The following is a 22,815-nucleotide window of genomic DNA, read 5'->3' as shown; positions in this document are numbered from 1 at the left end:
TTCTAACAACTGGGTGCAAATAAATCACTGGATATTTAAAAGATCAGCCCTTAGGATCAATATAATTAGTACCTTTCTGTAACAGAATTCACTCCATGGTGACTTTCCCTCTTGTAGACATACATCCACTTTTTTGCCTGTGGTTACCCACACCTTAGCAATTTTTGTTTCCAAAAGGTGCCCACTGAATTCCCATGGAGAAATTCATCAGCTGAACTATGATCTCATTTCCCTTGGCATGCCACAACACCAGACATATTGTGTTTTCATTGCTGCAACCTAATTCCCCAAAGTACAGCAGCTGGGAGATGCTGCCAGGAAAAATGTGAAAACCATAGCATAATTTACCAAAAGCCAGCAGTGACATGAGTATTGAAATATACCACCTAGGTTAACTGATACCATACAGCCCTGTTCTAAGGGAAACTCCTTTTTATATGAATCACGTTAGTCTTTTTTTTTTTTTGTCGTAATTTGCTCTAAAGTTTGACAGTTTCCAGAAATATGTATGAATATGCAAGGGGCAAAAGAAAAAGAAATCAATGGATGAAATTGCTCACAGTTCCTGTGATGCATTTTCATAGATTTTTCCCAAGATGGAGACATATTTGTATTAAAGATTTCAGTGACATACACTGAAAGACCCAACATATCCTAAGCAGTGCTTTGTTCAAACCAGAAATTATTTATTGTTTTGTGCTTGAGTTAACAAAAATCAGCAATTAACAAGCAGAAGAGAAAGAATTCAATTCATAAGAGGAAAACCAATAACAATCTCATATATTATACCTATATGGGAAAAAAAAAGTAAGAGACACACATTCAAAAATTTCCTAAGTAATGATATTACATATACTTAAGGTTGGACATATGCATTAGTATTTGTAGGACTAGAGCCCCAGTCTCTTAGATATAAACTCTAGTATTAAAAAAAAAAGAAAAAAAAGGAAAAAAAAGGGATGAATCTGCAAATGCATGCAGATATCTAGATGACAATAGGAAGAAGCAAGAAGTAGGCTTAATCTTCATTTGTCATTATTCTAAATTTTGTATTTTGCCTTCATCTTTTCTAGCATATATAGATAGCAAATTAGATACACCCTCCTAGGAAATTGGGAACGGTATAGTATTGACATCATTGCTCTCAAACACACCCTTCCAGGAGATAGGCGCAGTGTGGGAGCACTCTCAGAGCTGCAGCACATAACAGAAGTTGTCGGGGTCGCTGGGACATTGCTTTCCTCTTTCTTGTCAGCCTGCGAGCCAAGGCTTGTGATGGGCATTTTCCTGTCCTCCAGCTTAGTAGCTACAATGAATTCACAGAGGGAACAAGTAGGCAAAAGTGAGAAAGATCATCAGCTGAAAACAGCAGTGGCAATTAGCTGGCATCCTGTCCACTGCCTTTTGCACACTGGACAAAAGCAGAATGGCTTCCCAGGTAAGATCAGATAAAATAGCAGTAGGTTGCAATTGCTTCAAAAGGCACTAACACTGGTGAAAAGAAAAAAAAATAAATACTAGAGTTACTATCCTTTATGGTATAGTCTATTGAACACATTTCTTTTTGAATCAGTAACCCAATCTATACCTCATGTATTCTCCTGGACGCTACAGCTCTTTCACCACATATGAACAAAAATCGTTCATGACAGCATCATAACTTTCAAGACTGATTACTTTTAACTAATATAGTCATGCAGAAAATCACTGCATTGAAAAGGTCTGCCTTGCTAAGGACATTAATGACTGTCTGATCCACAGCACGACCTCATCCCTGCTGTCTCCACTGGCTGCCTTTGAATACCTTCATACACGGAAAGCTCCCACGCTTGCCTTCAGAGCCCTGAAGCATGCAGGGCGTCCAGAGGCACTTCCAGGGCACCCAAAGGGTGGGCTGATTCTGAATGATCTTGATCTTAGCCCTGCAGCCGTGATAGCCTGTGGGAGTTACCAACTAACAAAGGAGATGGATATGTACTGAATATCTCTTATTTTGCCTGTCATCACTCTGGGAATGGGTAATGCAACATAGAGGCAGCTCCTGGGTAAGAATCTGCAAAGAAGAAGATTCAGAGCTCGTGATCTCTCCCTGCTTATGGTTTCTTCATCTCTCTGTCCTCCTCCTGTGCCTTATTAGGCCTTCTGGGCTGCCAGCAGCTTCTAGCAAGGATGAGGAGACAAGGAGGCCAGGTTCCCCAGAGAAAATGCTAAATAGGAACATATATATAGTTGCCCAGGTTGGGAGATCACTGGATTAACAGCAAGTAGCTGGAAGGAGTGGAGACTGGTGAAGGAGAGAGGGAAGAGGAAAGGAAAAGCTGTCTGAGGGATGACTTTTTACACCTCTGCCTATCTTTCTCCTGAATCCTCACCTTCCCCACAGAAACAGGGTAAAGGATTAAGCCTGTATGAGATGTTAAACTAAGAATTGTTGTAAATACAGAAATAAATAAGAAAAGTGAGAAAACAGTTTTTCTCTACTGAACTTGCAACCTTTGAGCTTCTCTGTAAGTTTCAACTGAATAATAGTTACTGTGGAACAGCCTTGCATAATAATATCCAGCAGGAGCAAAAGCACTATGATAACATCACCATTATTATTCATAGAGCTGTCATAAACAGTCTGCTTACTCTACACAATTCACCAAAGAAATACTGGTTTGCCGTAGATTGAACTGTGCATTTTAAAACAGCAAAGTGCCATTCAGTGCCCTGCCCTTTCAACCATGCTGTACGTACACACATAGCAAGGAACTCTCAAGTTATACTGTTCTGAAAGACAGTTGAGAGAGTGAGAGAGACCAATGGCATTACAATTTTTGCAAGACTCTACTTTTTCCCACACTGAAAAACATCACTCGATGTGTTTGTGTCCACTGAGCATGCAATCATTGCTCTGGAATCACTTTTTGATATTCAGCCTCATTAGAAGTAGACAGGAATTTCCTGACAATTCATTTTTCATTGCAAAAATGCAGATTCATTGAAGCCCTTTGCCAGAATGGTCCACGTTAGGTGGATCTTTCATTACGAAGGATGCAACCACAGCAGGTTGCACAACGGGGGCCTGCCCTAGGGAATGCCCTAGTCCCTTGTGGGGAGAATATCAGAGCCCTGCTGAAACCCAGGTGCCCCCAGCAGGCTAACACCCACAACCTCTCCCTGCCCCAGCTGGTAGGCTGCTCTGTGGAGACTATTCCTGTTCAATTCCTGCGTAGCTGAAGAAACAGCTGAGTGTGATAACGTACCCATTCTAATTCTCCTTCTGTTGCAAAACTAACTAACTAACGACTAACTCAGTCGTCAGGGAGTCTGCACCACTGAAATGGGGATTGGCTTCGTGTTGTAAATTATTCTGTGGGTCAGAAACCTGGTATGTTTGAAGTGACTGATTATACCATTATCTTAATTGGAAGTTGGGTTGGCTCAGAGTAAATAAATAGGGAATTCATACAAAAGAATTAAGGAAATATCAAGGAAAGAAGGATGGAAAACTTTTTACGTTGAGGAGTTATATTGAGTCAATATTAGTAATACGTGGAGTCAGAAACATGACCCACAATTCTTACATGAAAAAAGCAAAGGTGGTGTCTGCAGGCTATCTTCTACGTGTTAATTTTGGAGACCCTAAAGACAACCATCTGTCTGTGTAGCTTAAACCAACCGGCAGAGACCAAAGACCAACCAAACTACACCAAGGGCCAGAAATTCAAGCGATGATGGAGAAGGCTGGTGAGTTACTAGCTACACAAAAATATTCCCACCTACTATGAAATGAATTTGAAAAATGTGCAATTGTATGGAAATATTCAGTGAAAAAAAATTAACTTTGCTGAAGAGCCCTTTGAGACAAACATGCGTCACCACCCTCCCACGGTTTTTACCTCAGTGTACCAAGCCAGACAGAAACTGGAGTTCGGGGCCAGCAGCGCAGTTGCTCTTGGAGGAGAAACCAGTGGTGGGAGCAGCACCTTTCTGCAGTGAAAACTGTTCATTCCCAGGTGTGGTACTTGCACCCCACATTCCTGCACGGCCACAGAGCTGAAGAGTTAGGCTCCACTGTTTCCTGCGGAGAACAGCTGTCCTGAGTATTTTTCTCCTCGCTTCAGACTCTCAGTCTCTCTTATTTTATATACAAACCCTACGCTTTCTCTTCTCTACAGCAAAGTCATGTCAGTTGAACGCTCAGGAATTCACCTTTCCATTGTACAAGCATTTTTTTAATACATAATGTACTTTTTTCTGTGCGTTTGCAAGTTAACTATTTTGATAGGCTATGCTTGTCATTCATAATACCAGTTTCTGTACGCTGCTTACCTATAGCCAAATATATTTATTATTTCTTTTTCCCCCCAGTTTCAGCATCATTGCAAGATGATTCCAGTGAACATAATTATTTCCATGCCCTCAAGATAAGGGTCTCATTACACTAGTTAATTTATAGATGCAGTGTGAAATGAGGAGTTTTCAAAAGCAAGATGGGAAATGTTGTGAGGAAAAAATAATTGTTATATCCATTTTATAGATGAACATAGCCACAGAGGGTATAGCTACAAAGCTTTTGGTAGCTTCATACTTATTTAGACTGAAATCCAAATTACCCAGAGCCAGCTGTGTCCATATTGCCTGTAGGAATCAAGTTGGACCACAAGCTACCACACTGCTGCTGTGTTTTTCTCCTTGGAAAACCAGCTGGTTCTCTCCAAACTAGTCAGAACATGAATCATCTGAAGACGTACGACTGACTGGGGATCCTGGAGTCATATGTGGAGCTACAACCACGACAACATGGATGTAACTGGAGACCAATTAACTTGCAGACATATTCTTCAACTGGAAAACTCAAGGACGTTTTGAGTCTGTATTCAAAATACACTTGCATGGACTTGGTAATGAATAGGTCAGCTTTACTCAGCCTTAATATACATATAAAATACACTGGGTTACTCTCTTATTGTTGATGAAGTTAAAAACTACGCGGAATATGCTAAAACATTGAAAACCTTCCCTCTGAGCCTTCATAAAGCATACTTTCTGAATCATATCAATGATACTTCACAGTAAATATTTGTATTACTACACACACAAAGAAGAATATATACTAGTAACTGAAAGCTAGTGCAGCACTAAAAAAAAGCCAAGAAAAACAACACACAAACAATAGTAGCTGAGAGACTGGAGAGAATATGATAGATACTGATGCTTATGAGTGTTTTCAACTAACAGTGACTGGGTCTGACAATGCAACTGTCCTGTAAACAGTGCAGCTAATTATAGTATATTTCCAAAGGTCTTTCCCAAGGAACTAGATGTCCTTGAAACATATGAAGAAAGAAATTAAATACATGGGTGAGCACAAGAAGAAAGCTGGCAGCATAAGGAGCTATATATGCTGTACAGTGGGTGTCAACAAAACAATACTTAGGATTTCAGCTGTGCAATTGTGACAAAAGCTGTGGTAAAAAAATATTACTGTCTTGTGCCCATCTGGGAGGAGGTTGCTAAGGCACCCCTTGCTGGGCAGCGGGGACCCAGGGTCTGGGGAGGGGGTGGCAAATGGTGCAACCTGTCTGCCCTCCACCCGGCGCACAGCAGGCAGTAAGGAAGGACGGGGGACCTGCCTGCCTCCGACATCATCTACGGACAGCAGGAGAAAAAAGAAAGGATCCTCCTGCCATATCATGCATGAAAAAGGGAGGGTGGATATTGTTCTCAGATTTTAAATGTTTTGTGGCTAAAGCTATGGAGTGCTTCTCACCAGCCATTCTCTCATTTTGCAGCTCCTCCACAGGCTGACATTTAAAGATGTTTAAATATGTATTTTAGCACCTAAATACCCAGACCTCTTTTGTGTCTTCCATTCTTCATCTATAAAACAAAGATGATGACAATAATGTTTTTTGCCATCTTCTGCCTATCTTGTCCATACAGATTATAACACTTTGAAAAGATCCTGCCTCTTATCAGGTATTTAGAGAGAAAATAATATGATGGATTCCCAGTCTTGTCTAGGAACTACAGACGTTGTTGTGACAGAAGTAATAACAAAGCTAAGGGGAAGGAAAACGGGACATTTACAAGAGAATAGTTTAATCGGAAATAAGAAAGGTTAGGGGCCTGACTGTAAAAAACCTCACTTATAATTATGTAAAAAAATTCCCACCTAGAATATTAAAAAAAGATGGAAAGTGAGTGGACACTGTTTCCTATATAAACTAGTTTGGCTGATAAAAGGATGGAGAAAAATGTCAGGTAACACATGTGAAAAAGGAAGAAAAATAGAAGAAGCTGCAACAAATGGTTGGCCCACTGCAAGGCTTTTAAAGAGAACACTTTGCTCACAGAATTAATGCACAAGAAGTAACTTGTGCAAAGATGCATATTCAGCAGATTTTCTTTTTTTAATTTATTCACTGTTTGGCCAGTTGAAGGCCTGGAGGCAATAAATTCCACTTGTACTGAATTCAACAGTGATAAATAGTTTGGAAATCACTGAACCCCTAGTTGTGCTTGAGGCATTTGCATTTAGATGTTTCAAGTTTACAGCACAGTCTATTTGTTCTGTGCTGGAAAGCAGGTGACGACACCACGAGGATGTTTTCTATGAAAGTAGGTGAAAGCTGTTTCCCTGAGAATTATGCATCCATCAGTACTGTTATTAATCCTTATTGCATATTCCTCATTATCATATTTTTCAATTTATAACATCGTATGGAAGGATATGATGTAAGACAACCTGCTAATAAATTTACTACACATCCACCTTCATACAATACCTATGAAAATGTGGAGGCTTTTTTTTTTGTGGGATTGATTGCAAAGGGGGCTTTGTGAATGAGTTTTGAAATTAGGAAGTACCTTAAATTGAACATATATTTTCAGATTCAGATAGGGTATTTGGAAGTTATATGTAAAATATATGCTGTAGGAAATAAGTGGTATGGGTACTGTAATAAACCATGAAAATAAAACATAAACAATTTGTGTATTTACCAGGTAACTGGTAACACATTATAACATTGCAGTTTAGAGTTTATATATTAGCTGCCATGCCACAGGAACAGTTACAACAAGGGATAAAATGCTAAACAGTAGACTGTTGGCTACTAGTCTTTATTTCCTCTGATTTCTTATTTTGTTGTAGTCAGATTTTAAAAGTATTTAATTTGTCAGGAATCTGCCTCCTTTTAAAGAATGACTGTTGCACTAGTTGGGAACCAATAGCTGGTAGCAGGGCAGGCAGCCTCGTAAATTAGGAATATGGAACTAAGTATGTCAGGGGGAAGTGGGAGCTGTTCCTAAATGTAGATTCCTTAGCTATTTTCTTCCCCCTTCAAATGTTAGCAGCGCTGGGGCCTGAAGAAAGGACTAACAATTTGGTGAGGCAATCATCCAGCAGCAGAAGAGATGCCATGAAAATGGCCCATAATATAATTTGGGTTTGCTTTTTTTTTTTAAAGCCAAGAACATTCCATTATGTTAAAAATAAGTTAAGGTTGCCAAGCCAAGTACTCGGAAGTTAGGAAATGAAAATGAATGAAATTTTAATTCTTCCTGCTTGTGCATATGAATTATGATCGGTCTTTAATGTGATTGGAAGAGCTAGTCAGACATTTTTCAGCTCACTAATATGGGCTGAGCATTCAGATATTATGACAAAAGCTATGGAAAAGTTGATCAGGAAATCAGTATTAAATGCAATGTTCACTTAGCAATGCTGGGGAATTGTGGGAAGGGGCTTTCACTTCTTTTTGTTTCACTTTTTATAGTGAAACAAAAATTAAAATTCAAACAAACATATCATTTAAGGACTCCTGCAACATTTAAAGAAGTGGGACCATTTCAAATATTTCAATGAGAGTTGGATCAGGATGAGCAAAGCTGAATGAGGCACCCATCAAGTAAAAAGAAAAAAAAAAGTGGGGGGTGGGATTATCATCATATCATTAAAGGCTACATCGTTATGCTCAGGAAAGCTGTTGGTGAGCCAGTCTTATTGCTGGCATTTCTTACTTTTTAACTGCTTGATTTGGCATCCTTAACAGCAGTCTTTTAATATCTTTTTTAATGAACTCTACCCATGCTTCTGGGCGTGATAGTAGGCAGCAGTTCTATGTGGTAGAAAATTATTTTATCCACAGAGCCACCAGCAGAGAACAGCATATTAAAAGTGTAATTCACTTACTGAAAAATTCTCTTCTTGTTTTTTGCCACACCTGGTCTCAGAATTAGCTTCTCAGCTCTGAGGCTCGGGGAAGTCTAATCTAGCAGAAAACACTTAACACTTGTCATGGCCCTTGCTGAATACCACCTTTTTACCGTTAGGAGGCAGTGCCTGGACCATATTGCCCAAAAGCAGAGAATCAATTTAAAAGTTGTTTAAGAGGCCATTTGGAAATCTCCCATGTCTCAAAGGAATCATATCATGTTAAAAATCAGTCATGTCAGGACATTACTTGGTCCCATCCCAGCTCAGTGCCTGGTTTGTAGCCAGAGTACTCCTGTTTCCATGAGCCCTGAGTGCTTGGAAGGGAGCAGTTTGGAGCTGTTTTAAAACTGGAAGAGCACAAAGGCCTTCGTATTCTGACTACACTCTCTGCACTGGTTACGCCCTCAGCTGGACACCATAACAAGAACTGAGCTCAGTGTTATTGTAGATAGTTCTTTACAACTGTGTGGGAGTGTACAAAACCTACACAACTGCTCAAAATTACAGCTAGACAAATGGAAATAGGCAAAAAGCTTTGGCGAGATCAAAGGAAAAGCTGATTTAGGAGTGCGTCTCATAACTAGCAGGGGTGTAGATCAAAACAGTGGGTGGTAGAAATAAAGCATAGAGATGCAACAAAACAATTGAACAATAGCTTACACTTTCACCCAGTATGGAGGTTTTCACACCAAGCACCAAAGGACAAAGGAGAGGGGTGAGGGATTTGGGAAGGCACTGGGACAATGCAGATCTCTGCTATCTGATTTTGAGGGCTTCTCAGGGAAGCGCCAGAGAGGACTAAAATGATCCTGACATTGTTGCTGGTTTCAGCTAAGTCCTGATCTGCCTGGAAGGCGAGATTCACATTACTGCCCTAGTTCCCACATGCCATTACCTGTTTACCACCTCATCCCTTGTCCTTCCTATTTCTCTCCTTCAATATAATTTTTTTAAAATAACTAACTAAATTAATAGACTTCAGTTTAGCTGCTCCAGAATGTGTGTTTTGCTGCCTTACGGCCATAAGCACTTGACTGCTCAGAGTAATGTTAAAACAACCCCACATTTGGTGTATACTAGCGTCAACTATAAGGCCATGTGCTGTGAAAATCAATCTTAAGCAGGGATGCAAGAGGTTGAAACCTGAGCAATAAGCTTAATTTTCAATCTTTCACTTACCTTTTGTGTATTTTGTTTGTATTTTCTGCAAAGAATCTGCTTCAGACCTTAACAGCCACAAACCCTCTAGCACATCTCAACTAACATCTTTTTTTTTCTTATAAAAATGGCTATTAAGATCTTTAATATAATTTTAAAAGAGTGTCAGACAGATTTTTCTCTTGCTAAAGGGAAAAGAGGAAGGAATATCTTTAAGTTGAAATTGTCCTTGCCACTTCATGTTGAAGTAGCAAGGATTAAAATTTTTAAAAGCCTTTACAACAGTGACTACGACATCGTACTGAACAGGCTGCCATCTCTCCGTAATGAAAACCTCCCACGCTGTTCAATTCTTTAGTGTTTGGGTGGGTCATATTAGCATTTTTGTCTGTGTGGAGACATTTGCTCCAACAAATAGGAAAAATTAAAAAACAAGGCAAAAACCCTTTCCTGCAGAGGTGGGTGCAGAAGAGAAAACCCGTAGAATCCTGCAAGGATGCTGCTGGGCTGACCTTTTCAGAAAATGCTCTGGTTTTGTTGTTCTTTTAACATGCCCCAAGAAGAAGTGCTCCCAGCGCTAGGAAACTCTAAAATCAAAGAACTTCACGTCTGACAGCTGAGAGCATTGGGAGCTGGGGAGTGCAGGTGGGAGGGACAAGTCACTGCTTCTAATAATATTACAGCAGAGTACACCTGTAAGCTAAAGTATAAAATGCAATCCCAGATCTGCAATTTGCTGTTAGGTTGGTCCAAGAGGATTTAACATCAAGATCATTATTTACTTCTTATTTTTTTGTAAAGGATAAGGTTAATAAAGTCTGTGCTTTGCTAAAGCTACTGAGGGACACATTCAAGGTGAGAAGGACTGCCTGTTCCCTGAAAATTTGAGCATGCCTTCTGGTTAATATTTTCCTGTAGAAATAGTTTGCCTCACCTGAGAAGAATGATTTAGAAAACACCTGCTGTGAGATGTAATTAGAGCACGAATCTGTGCAAAACTACGAGGCTGCTGAGACCTCAGCAGGAGCAGGAGGTGCCCAGTTCCTTTGCACGCCTGCAGAGGTTTAGGGTTCAAAAATGTTCTCCGTGACTCACATTCTGCAGGTGATTACAAGCACTAGGGCTGTAAATCATTTACCAAAAAAAGTGGGTGGCAACCTGATTAACACACACTGAGTAGGGAGGGAGGCATAAATTACTTAAAAAGTCTTTTCTGTCTGAGTCATGTATGCTTAAAGCTACAACCGCAGCAAGGTTGAACGTGATCAAACAAAAGTTCCATTGTAAGGGCTTTTTAAAAACTGTTTTAAGCTGTTTAAATGATTTCTGAGAGAGAATAACAAAGAATTTCTATTTGGCTACCTGCAGATGTAAAAATAAGTTATTTAATACAGAGTTTAATTCACCAGTTGTTACCCAACCTACACAGTTTCAGTTGTGCAAAGACAAAAAATAACCTTGGAATATCACATTACTTGTATTACCATTTGATTAAGACAGGTCTGAAGCCTCATAAGCAGTAAACCTGGGCTTTTAGTGAGCAGCAAAGACATCAGTTCCAGAACAGAGTGGTTTTCCTCCAAACGACACGCTTCCAGCTCATTAAACCCAACAATAATATTACCTAGGCTGAGGAAGAAGAGCCAGCCCTTAGGTGTGTGTGGTGTAAATTTGGAGTTATGTTTCATTGATGAGCCTGAAGAAGTGATTTGTTGACTCTGGCAAGATCCTCAGCCCTAGCGAAGTCCCCAGTATTTGATCTTGCATCCAGTGAAATCAGTGGGAAAGCTGCCACTGCTTCAAATATGTTCAAGCGTCAAATATAGAACGGGAGGTTTTTTTCTTTGGGGTGGTGGATTTTTTTGTTTTGTTCTGTTTTGGCATGGTTCAAACAATTTTGGGGGCTGATGAATAACCTGGCCAGGAATAAGCTAGGGTGCAAGTGAAAAGAAGGTTTTGAACCATCAGAGCAGTGTAAATAACCTGGACACACTGGGAAACAAAACCTCTTGCTTTTGACATTGAGCTTGAAAGGGTGGAAAGGAATTTTATATTTCAGTTTCTCCAGAAAAGCTGAAAACAGCTCAGTTACCCAGAAGTCCCCTACAAGGCAATTGTTCCTAAATGTTGAAAGAATATTAAGTTTGAGGGAATTCCCCAGTTTCCAACCAAGTCCATGAAAAGGGTCCTATTGGAAGCGGATTTTGGATCAGGTGGGGGGGAGCTGTGGTATTTTAAATTCATTTCATTTTAACAGTAACCTACGTGCTTATAGCTCTGAATAAGCTATATTCCTCTTCTAATTGCATAACTTCTGCAAGATGAAAGATAAGAGATAACTGTGTTATAGAAGAGATAACAACTAAACTAAGGTTTTTCTCAGAGAAACGGTTGTTCAACATCATCAGTGTCAATTAAAGCTGATCTGAAGGAATGAAACTAATAGGACCTGCCTACTACAGAGCTGCATTCAGTGCTCCATAGTAAAGAACTACATAAATGTTTGAATTTCCTAAATGAGCTGTTTTATTTTAATCAGCCATGGAAAAAAAGTCTCAAAACTAAGAGCAAGAATTGGATACCTACCCAGGTTTCAAGCACTTCTCCTTGCACGCCCTAGAGCAACTCTCTGTTTCACACCCCTGTTTCCAGGCCAGCTAATTAAATGCAAGTGCAAGCTCAGATACTTCTCCATCTTTTAACTATTGTAATGCATTCTAGCTGACAGGAGCACAGTGAGCCCTTGGTGTTGTAGTTAACCCGTGGGCAATTGACAGAGATAACAAACACTTAAGCTCCCAAGCTGTGCAAAACACACCTAACACCTTTTTCTGGTAAACATACAGTCTAGGGACCATGGGTTTCCCTTCCTCACAAACTGGGATACTTCCTGCCTTTCTTCTCACTCTTTTTCAGTCTTAGTCTTATCTCATATTTTGGGAAAAGCTTTCAGTTAGGACGAATCATTCACAGCAGAAGGCCAGATCCTCAGCTGTTCTAAATCAGCATAGCTCCATTGAGGTTCTGGCTGCAGTGCAGATACACCCGCTGAAGGGACACCTTCACTCTTCTGTCCTACGGAGACCTCAGACAGGCTCAACATCTGGCAGAAACACTCTAATGTCTGAAATAAAACAAGGCCTCCACAACCTGCAAAGCTAACATTTTGGTCTCCCCCCGCCCCGAAATTCCCTCCACCTGTAGTATTTCAGATATGACAGACTGAAAATGATCTACATATTGTCTAATCTCTTGACCACTTACAATCACAGGAGCAGGGACTTTTTTATTTCAATTTTATTCCTCTCTTCTCCTCTTATCTCCACCTAACACCTGCTTACGAGAATATATACTAGCACTTTTTATTCCTTTGCTTTCAGGGTCTTTCACTTCTTTATCTTGTCTTTTTGTTACCATTATTTTCCTATTGGGGTCTTAACTCTTGAAACGAAATCTGATTGTGAGAAAGTGTTTCTAAAAGAAGTTATCTCATCTTTTCTCTCTGGTTTGAAAAGCAGCATAAAAAGAAAAAAAAATGCTTCCTATCAAATGGCTTGTTCACATTTTTTTAATGTTTTTTTCTACTACTTTTGTTCTACTCAGCAGGTGAATCAAGAAATTTCCCAGCAAACTGGATGTGGGTTGGCTCAGGAGATACAAACATTTTGCAGCTTGTCATTAGGAACCCTTACTACAATGCCTAAGATAACTCCAGTTGGTGTGCCACAAACACTCTCATGACTACATTGGCAGGTAGCTGAAAGCATCTGAGTACTCTGAGCATGAATCAATCAATATGGGAAATACTTCCCTTTTCTTCTTCCACAACAGCTATGCGTGTGATCTAGCATAGTTTGAATGAAAGAAATGCAACAAATTACAGAATAAAAATCCTGCAGTTTTCCACTTACCTTGTGCATTCAGTAATTCTTCACCCTCATCTAAATAAATCTGTCTTTTAATTACAGCTTTCCTTCCTATTAGTCCAATGCAGTTCTGGACATGACTGGGCTTAATGAAGCTTCTGTGTTGCAAGGTGAAAGCCTGAGACAGACCCCAACAAATCAGCCTGCTGTGAGCAGGGAGGTTAGAGAAGATGACCTACACTGTTCTTTATGACTCTGTGAGTCTCAGCCTTGTATTTCAGACAGTGTGCCTGACTTTTTTAAAATGCAGCACTGCATTTTTAACAGGCACCTGTTTAGCATTTTAACAGGTGACCTGTTAAATTTCCATGTCTGTGGGAAAGCCCTTACCATAACCTTGCTCTTTAGAACAATGACAAATAGTAATTAGACTGACCAAAAATAATTTTAAAAAATGTGTAAGATTCAAATGAGAGTTTCTTTTTTTTTTTTTCGTGTAAGACAGGAAAGCTTTTACCTTACATTTTCAGCTCAGTCTGAAAGAAAAAGTTTCAATTGCCTCTTTGGCATAGTTAAGAAACAGAAGCAAGATGATGAGTGGTCCTCAAACAGCCTGAACGGGTACTTCCCCGTCCCAAAGCCAGGAGATCGACCTTTTGTATGATGGACTTCACAGCTTGGAAGAATCTCTCTGATGGCACTAGAAAGCGTTCTCTAGTGACAGACTTCCATTTAGCATTAAATTATGAGATATTTTTCTGGATTATGGGCTAGAGCTCTCCTTGGGGTGTGTCAACCCCTAGACTATACAATAATTCGCATTTGCTCTTTACCAGTATCCTGCCAGATTTACTGAATTGTCCTAAGAAGGGGAATTTATGGAAGAAAAATCTACCCTCTGGTGACACAAGTTTGAATCCATTCTGCTAAGGCAAAGCGTGGATCGGAATGTAAATCCCCTGCTTCTTCCTTCTCTTCCTCTTTGATTTATCTAGTCTTCCAAATATATATGTACTTTTAAAGCATCAGAACTACTCAGAGAATTCAACTCAAATTCAAGACTATTTACTGGGCCAATGCACCATTTTTGCACTGAATGAAATACTTGCTGCAAAACTTTTACCAGCCTTTACTTGTGCATGGTATCTCAGGCTAACTCTCTGAATTTCCTCATGTCCTTTGTCTTCACCTGTATATTTTAGTAGCTACCAACATATACTTTCCTTCCAAGGTCTTTACTGTGCTCGTGGCTGAAGAATCATGCACAACCACCCCAAGACCTCTTCTCTTTGTAGCCCTAACTTCTCCCATTCCTGCAACTATTGCAGCAATTGAGATGCCCATTGATATAAGGTCGTTCTGCATGACCTATCAGTTGACCAAAATTTTATAGTCATATTATATATGAACCACTGATTGCAAGATAGTGTTCTTTGTTTCACAGCAAAGGTGGTGCCTGTCTGACAGAATCATGCATCTTTAGATTCCCTATGTAAGTTCTTAAATGTATAAGATATATAAGACATATATAGATGTATAAATGACATTGGTGCTAAAGAGCAAGAAAGTAAGGTACGTCCAGAAGTATCACTATTGGGAAAAGCTCCTGCCTGTGGTGATTATAAATTCCATGCTAGCAAAAAAATCCTCCTGGATAATTTATAGGCCATGATGGTGAAGAATATCTGAGTTTAAACAGCAAAAGGAAAAGAACCTCTATTTCACACAGCAAGTGTGTGATCCAAAGAATATTGAAGTCAGCGGGCATCTTTCCATTGGCTTCAGCAGACTTTGTCAATGATGTAAAAGTGGTTAAAGGGATTTTACTCAAATGTTCCAATATTTACCCTCTGGACTCGAAAGCAGCTGGAAAATTTCAGCCTAGAAAAAGGATTTTAAAAAAAATAATATATGAGCAGCTGAAAAAGAAGTATGAAAAAATTATCTGCAGCCGAAACTATCACAACTGAACAGAAGTAACAAGGGGAGAAGTAGGTGCTCTTTCAGAAAGACTCACTACAAGCAAATATGACCATGTCAGTGCGACCCAAAGAGAAACACTGAAAATCACTCAGGCCTTGATTGTGCGAAGGTCTGTATGGTGGGTAAGGAAGGGTTAAGGACAGCTATCTTCAAAGGTGCCAGAAGCTGACATTATTTCTGCTATTTGGATACTTAGATTTTAGCATATACTTCTACCCCGATAGCTGGAGGCTGCATGTCCTTGTAGACTTTACATGAGTGCCTTGATTGACTTTAACACATTTTGGATTAGACTCTGAATTAATTGTCCTTATGACAGTTCTTATGTGAAGAAGGCAGATATTTTCTTTTACTGAAGTAGCTATGACAATAAACATCCCTTATTAGTGTGTATACTTTAGGTGAGCTTTCAATTTACTGTAAGAAACGAATCAGCAATGAAACAGAAAGTCCGCCTTTTGCAGATAATATAAATACTGCCTGATATACCTTTCAACAATATTAGGAAGAGTTAATTAAGACTACAAAAATATTTTCCAACCAGCTACATGATACTCATGGTTGAAGCATGGCCTTTAATGATGGTTTTACCATACACGTGAAAGCTATTGATTCAGCAAAATGTGGTTTATTTTGAAACCACTTATAAAATCATTCTCTGAGAGCCAACAGGAGAAAAAAAATCTATCTTTCTTTCTTTCTTTCTTTCTTTCTTTCTTTCTTTCTTTCTTTCTTTCTTTCTTTCTTTCTTTCTTTCTTTCTTTCTTTCTTTCTTTCTTTCTTTCTTTCTTTCTTTCTTTCTTTCTTTCTTTCTTTCTTTTTCTCTCTTTTTCTTTCTCCTTCTTTCTCCTTCCTTCCTTCCTGCCTTCCTTCCTTCCTCCCTCCCTCCCTCCCTCTCTTTCTTTATCACACCTTCCAAAATACTGTTAAGCAAATTTTCAAAATGACCATGCAGCATACAAGGAAAAAATATGTGAAGTATCATATCGTTTTTTAATATCTCATTGGATTACAGAAAGTAATACAGATACCTCATGTCTTCACCAGCAGAAAAAAATAAGTTCATATGTACATTAATGGGGCTGTTCACAGGATTGGACTGAGGGGGGAAAAAAACAGAACAGTAATCCAGAACAGCAAACAAAACCCCTCCTTTGAGGGAGCAGTGGGAAATGACAACATACTTTCATTTTCCTACCTCTGGGGAAAGACTTTCAAAACAGTTCTGGGCATGATGTCCAAAAACTACATTCCAAGTAAAAGTATATAAACCTCTACATTCAAGGAGCATTAAGCATCTGTCTTAAACTCACCAAGGTAAGGAAATTCAGAATTAAGACTGTAACTCCATACTTAACTCACACCTTTGTAGCCAGCCCATATGGAATGACAGATCACCCACTGTTGAGAGACCACTGCAATTCCAGCTTTAATGTTGAATGTCTTTGCTCTTTAAGTGCTGAACTGGATCTGGAATGTTAACCTATTTGTTAGTTTTCTTTTTCTTTCCTTTTTTTTTTTCCTTACAGTAATATGAATAAAAGCAAACAAAATGTATGAAGACTGTATATTTTGAAATAGCTTTTCTTTTAATTTTTGTAGTCTATTTTTTTTTTCCAATGATCAAATTTGAAGAAAAACTAATTATGGGAAAAAAACATGCTTTTTTACTATGATCTCATGCCAAGTTTCAGTCCAGAGCAAAATTTTACAGTCATGTGAACCCCTAAAAAGAGAGGTTTATAATGGAAGCATTGACAAACCCTTAAGTACAGCAAGGCAAGTAGGTGTCTCTATAATATTACTCAATAAGAAGCTTGTAATTACAGCTCTCAATAGAAGGGGGGAGTATAGGGGGAATGAAGGATTTTCCTCCATGTGATATTTCTGGCATAATTTGTGCTGAAAATTTTCCAGGGTTTGTTGAGCCATAACCACAGCTCACTTCTCCAGTAACAAAATATTAATGATACAACTGTTTTTCACTAGACTTCTAGAAAAAAAAGTTCTTGTTTTCCTACCAAAACTATATTTTATTGCTTAATCTCCAATTATAGCTGAGAAAATGATTTTGAAAATTCTCTGATTTGTGAAAATGGTCCTTCTCCTGTGGGAGGAAAATGTGACATTTCAACAAAATCACACTTCATTCCAAGGAAATGGATTTTGTGGGCTTTTACTGTGTGAGTTCAAAATCTCCAATGTCAAGTCCTTTGAAACTGTTCTTCTTTATCAAAATTTAAACAGGTATAAAAACTTTTCAGTGATTCATTCAGTCAGCAGCTGCAGCTTCATCTTTAAAACTTTATGGCTACGATCTTCCATTTGTAATTCTTTCCACGTTGCATTAAAGATCACCCTAGTCTGCTAGGATGTGTCACTTTTTCTCCAATATCAAGACGGTGCTCTTGTAGCATCCTCCAGGGAAGAATAACCACAGAACAGTCCTTCCAAACAACTTTTTAGGATGGGACCACATGGAAGAATACTGTAACTGGGATCTCCTGTAGGATATCTATCTCTAGGATAGGGAGGACAGAGGGGGAAGGAAAGGGAGAGAGATCATATAGTAATTTCACATACAGAGAGACATGGAAAGACAGGTTAAAATTAGCAGCAGAGTGGAAATGGACAGAAACATAAATTAAGGCACTCTGGTGAGGTCAAAGACTGTGAAGGAAAAAGGCGTAGGCTTTTGGCAACTATTTCTGAAGATGAAGGTCCTTTTTTCATTGCACAGTAATGGCCACTGTACTTGGCCCTCACTCAGGTCACGTTCCCATTAACCTGACTTCGAGCTGTTCTTTTTCCGTATTCTCTTTGATTTACAACACTTGAAGTAAACTGAGATTAGCTCTCCTGAAACCAAGAGAGCTTTATGCCAGCATAAATCTGATGTAGCTGAGAAGGCAGCTCAACTTTGAGGACATTAGGATTTGGCTTAAAATGACAGTATTAAAAAACCCCACAAAATTAAATCCCTTCTATCAAACCTTGTATGGGAAAGATAAATAATACCACTTCAGATCCTGCTTTCCAGGTTTGCTGTACGTGCCCATTGCTAAGCCCCACAGGTACTCCTTTTTCCTTGCTGCTGAAAGACTCACTTCCCCTCCCGTTCCTCTATGCTGGATGAAAGGCTGGCAGTGGTGTAAAATGAAGGCTAAATGCCTTTAATCCAATCAGACAAAATCCCCTTGGCACAGGCGCTGAAGAAGACAAAATCTTCCCCACCAGCCCCAGTCCATGATAGGCGCAGCAGCCATGCAGGGTGAGGCTCTGGGAAGCGTTATGGTTGCCTTCAGAGCTGGTAAGGTTTTGCTGGACAAAGTTGTACACTCAGGGGGCCAGGCGTGAGGCTGTCCCTCGATGGTTTAACATCCGCTTCACCTCCCAGCCTCATCGGGGAGAGTATTGTGGCCTGCACCTCGCACAACAGCTGCATCGCCCTGAAGCCAGACAGGACCGATTACACTGACCCAGCTGCATTGAGTGCTTTTCACTGCATTGACATTGAGGCCACAGATTTCCCCAGGGCTGCCCCATATTGTTGTCCCAGTATTATTTTTCCTCCAAAATTGTTGCTGAACTACAGCATGCATTTTACTGTCCATATGTTCTTCTTTTTGGACAATAATATAAGAGCATATAAAAACTCACATATGAATCACATACTTGCAGGTGTACATGGAAACATGCCAGCTATATTATGTTCAAAAAAAAAAAAAAAGAATATGCTATTTTCACTTGCATAGGATTAATGGCCCATCCATCTTTTTCGGATGCTATTCCACCTAGCTATATTTATTCCCATCTCTAACAGTATATGGAATTTCTTCTTTAAATGCAAAGGCTTTTTAGTACATTCTGTCCCATAGTCGTAAATTGGGTAAGCAACTATGTAACTGTGTGTGCTGGTTTTGGCTGGGATAGAGTTAATTTTCTTCATAGCAGCTAGTATGGGGCTGTGTTTTGGATTTGTGCTGGAAACAGTGTTGATAACACAGGGATGTTTTCGTTACTGCTGAGCAGTGCTTACACAGAGTCAAGGCCTTTTCTGCTTCTCACCCCACCCCACCAGTGAGTAGGCTGGGGGTGCACAAGGAGTTGAGAGGGGACACAGCTGGGACAGCTGACCCCAACTGGCCAAAGGGATATTCCACACCATATGACGTCATGCTCAGCATATAAAGCTGGGGGAAGAAGGAGGAAGGGGGGGACGTTCGGAGTTACAGCATTTGTCTTCCCAAGTAACCGTTAGGCATGATGGAGCCCTGCTTTCCTGGAGATGGCTGAACACCTGCCTGCCAATGGGAAGGAGTGAATGAATTCCTTGTTTTGCTTTGCTTGCGTGGACGGCTTTTGCTTTCCCTATTAAATTATCTTTATCTCAACCCATGAGTTTTCTCACTTTTACCCTTCTGATTCTCTCCCCCATCCCACCAGGGGGGAGTGAGCGAGCGGCTGTGTGGTGCTTAGTTGCCGGCTGGGGTTAAACCATGACACTGTAGCCCAGCATCTACTAAAAGTTTTGATTTGTGTTCAGTTAAAACTTCCAGTCAACAGTAATAGTCTGTCATAGTATCAACAGCATGAACAAAATGGATGAAAATGGTTCTACCTCCATAAGCCACCTGAGAATCCACCCTTATGCTCACAGGCATACTTACATTTGGGGCCTGATGCTCATTTACCTCCAAGATGGCTAATACCATTTCAGCACAGAAATGTCAGGCAGTCCTACAACAAATCCAGGTTGGGTCCTGTGAGTTTAAAATGTCAGGCAATAGAAACAGAAAAGGGTAAACTCCTGAAAATGATTTCAAATCAGCCAGAATACACACCCTGTACAATGGATGGCATTCATGCAACAACAAAAATGTTAGATATTTACCGCAGTGGAACAGCAAATGGAATGTATCTGCAGTTTTGCCTTGAAAAGTTATGTTGGTGATGCAAGAATAATTTTTTGAATGTGGAGGATTTATATTTATAACCCTAATACCATTTAGATTTAAATTTCTAAAGCTGCATTTTCTCCTGAGTGTTTAAAGGAGAAGGAAGAGAGGGAAGAAAGGCAAAGAAAATTCATAGTAGCACTGGTAAGCACATACCATGACCTGTTATCCACAGGACAGAGGGGTGGCTATTGTGCTGCCTGCCTAGACCCAGGCTCTGGCTTTGCCTCAAAACGTAGGGCTGCTGCAGGCTGCAGATTGCCCTTGGTCCTTGAACATGTGTGTGTAATGTTGCTTGGTGCCCCTGCTGAACCGCAGTCCCCACTGGCCCCGCTCTTCCTCAGCTCCTCTTGGGAGGCTCTTGCTTAAGGATTCCTCATGACAGGTAGTGTGTGTGTCTGTAGGGGACACGTGTTCTTACAGGTCCTCAGTGATGAGGACAGAGCTGCAAGTGACAGACCCAGCAAAGCATAAGAGCCCTGGTGGCTGTTTTGCTGGCCCTGAGGGGAAAAAATGCTGGAAAAATCTGCCTTAGCTGCTTGGACTTCTGAAATAATAGTTGTGCTTATATAAAGCACAAATACATATATATTTCAGATAAACACTTCCCCCAATGACAAGAGCTGTTTCAGTGTGTGTAGGGACAACTGCCTTTGACGGGCTATTTCTTTCTTCTGTGCAAGGCCATTTTGGATCTTGTGCCCAGATTGCGCCAAAATCTCCATTTACTAAACTTGCTCAGACCATTCCTCCCTTGGGCGTACTCCCTGGGACAGTACCGAGACCTGCTGAAAAACTGAGTGTTGGTAGTGATCCTTCTGCCATGTTTTGCATATTTGCCTAGTAGTCCAGGAAATCATTGCAAAACTGCCAGCTCAGCGTACAAATCACTGCAATAGTCAGCCCTCTGCTTCACAGTTTTCTTTCTGGGTTCATTAGCTTTATATTTTTTTGGCAAAAAACCTGAAAAGGCTACAGGGTATTGTATCCCTTTCCCCTTGAATATTACGTGCAGTTCTGGTGTTCCACATCAAAACAGTAAAACTAGACGAGGGAAAAGTGACAAGGGTATGGACAAAGATATTGACAAAGAAATGGAGAAACTTCCTCAGGAGCACTGAATGAGCTTTTCAGCCTGAAAAAGAGAAATAGCACGTACGATATTTGTGCATGTGTTAAAAGTCTAAGAAGGCATAAAGAGCTCAGACAATATGATTAGGAAAAGATTATTTACACTGTCTCAATACAAAAACAGGGGAGACATCAAGTCAAAAGATCAGTTGTCAAAGTGAAAGCATACTAGTGGCGATATGTACTCATAAACGTAAAGTCTTCGTGGAAATCATTACAGACATCGTGTAGCCTGACAATTTTTTGTCATTGGTGAAACCCTTGGAAACACAATCCACCAAGGGCTGTTAAAACAAACCTCATATCTCTGGCTCAGAAATCCCTGAACTGCAGGTCACCTAGATAAGGAGAAAAATCTAGGTGAAATATTGTCTATCACAGACACTTGGGTGAAGGAGGGAGAAGCCAGGGCTAACTTCTGGCTTCAGATTTATAAGTGATTTCTAATCTCTCTGGATGTTTCTATGATTGACAGAAAAACCGCTCTGACTGGCCTTACCTCAGGAGTAATGTTAACCGAATTTAAAATTTCATGGGGAGAAGATAAAGCAATAATGACCTAAAACACCTTATAAAAATAACAACATAAGAAATAAAATTAGGAATCCATAGAACTTTCGAGGATTAACCTTTGCATTTCTGGCAGGAGAAGAAGGGAAGATTATTTGAAATCTCTGCTGAAATTTTTGTATAAAAAAGCTATAAACCATGCCAAGTTTAGATTATTCTTGAAATTAGTAAACTGGAAGAGCCCATGGATACCCAGTGCCAAAATCCACAGCAATTCCAGCTCCTTAACTGCAAAGTTTTGAATATCTCAGCAAAACATTTTATTTCATAAAATAGCAGTGGAGAAGTCAAATCAACGAGCAACCGATAACGCAGAGAGGATGAAGCATAAGAAATTTCACATCTGTAACGAGAGGAATGTCAGAGAAGAAAAAGTACCATATATGACACTCTTCTTTCTACAGGAGAAGAAAAAAGCTCTGTGAGTCACAACGGCACTCCGCTGCCTGCCACATTAATTGTTAGAGCAGGAAACATCACAAGGAAATGTGAAGAGCCAGAAGCAGCAGAGGCATTCTTGAAAAAGCTGGGAAGTGAATTGCATTACAAGTTGGACTCCAACAAAGATGAACTCAGTGAACTTGGAGAAATACCTTAAGACTGCTACCCAGTAATGGAAAAAGCTAACTGGAAAAAGATTTAAAGGAATAAGGAATCTCTGGAGGGAAAGAGAGGAAATAAAAAGACAAAAAGCAGCACAATATGCAACAGAAAAAAAGGAAAGTTTTCCAGGTGAAAGACAGTTCCTACAGTCAGTGTAATTCATGGTATTATTATCATTATAGTGATATATTGCACCCTTGAAATGCCTGTTCCTCTCAGGTGACTATAAAAGGTTTCTAGTCAGCTACTTCAGATGTAGGTATTTTTGTTTTGCGTAAACCCATGCTGGGTCTTCAGCACCCTCAAAAATTTATAACGACTGGACTCTAGTCAGATT

At 39.9% G+C, this 22,815-nt stretch overlaps 1 long non-coding RNA gene across 1 annotated transcript; it reads right to left on the bottom strand.

Annotated features, from left to right (window-relative positions):
- Window positions 1-1,055: 1,055 nt before the first annotated feature.
- Window positions 1,056-13,473, bottom strand: LOC143159069 (uncharacterized). The gene is made up of 3 exons (XR_012995102.1): window positions 13,279-13,473; window positions 3,885-4,066; window positions 1,056-1,306 (listed from the first exon to the last, which is right to left on the bottom strand). It is a non-coding gene; the product is annotated as an uncharacterized LOC143159069 (long non-coding RNA).
- Between the last annotated feature and the right edge of the window lie 9,342 nt (window positions 13,474-22,815).

The sequence above is a fragment of the Aptenodytes patagonicus genome, chromosome 3 (genome assembly GCF_965638725.1).
Source record: "Aptenodytes patagonicus chromosome 3, bAptPat1.pri.cur, whole genome shotgun sequence".
Lineage (NCBI taxonomy): Eukaryota > Metazoa > Chordata > Aves > Sphenisciformes > Spheniscidae > Aptenodytes > Aptenodytes patagonicus.
The sequence above is the reverse complement of the archived record's forward strand: the minus strand, read 5'-3'. Positions and strand labels throughout refer to the sequence as shown.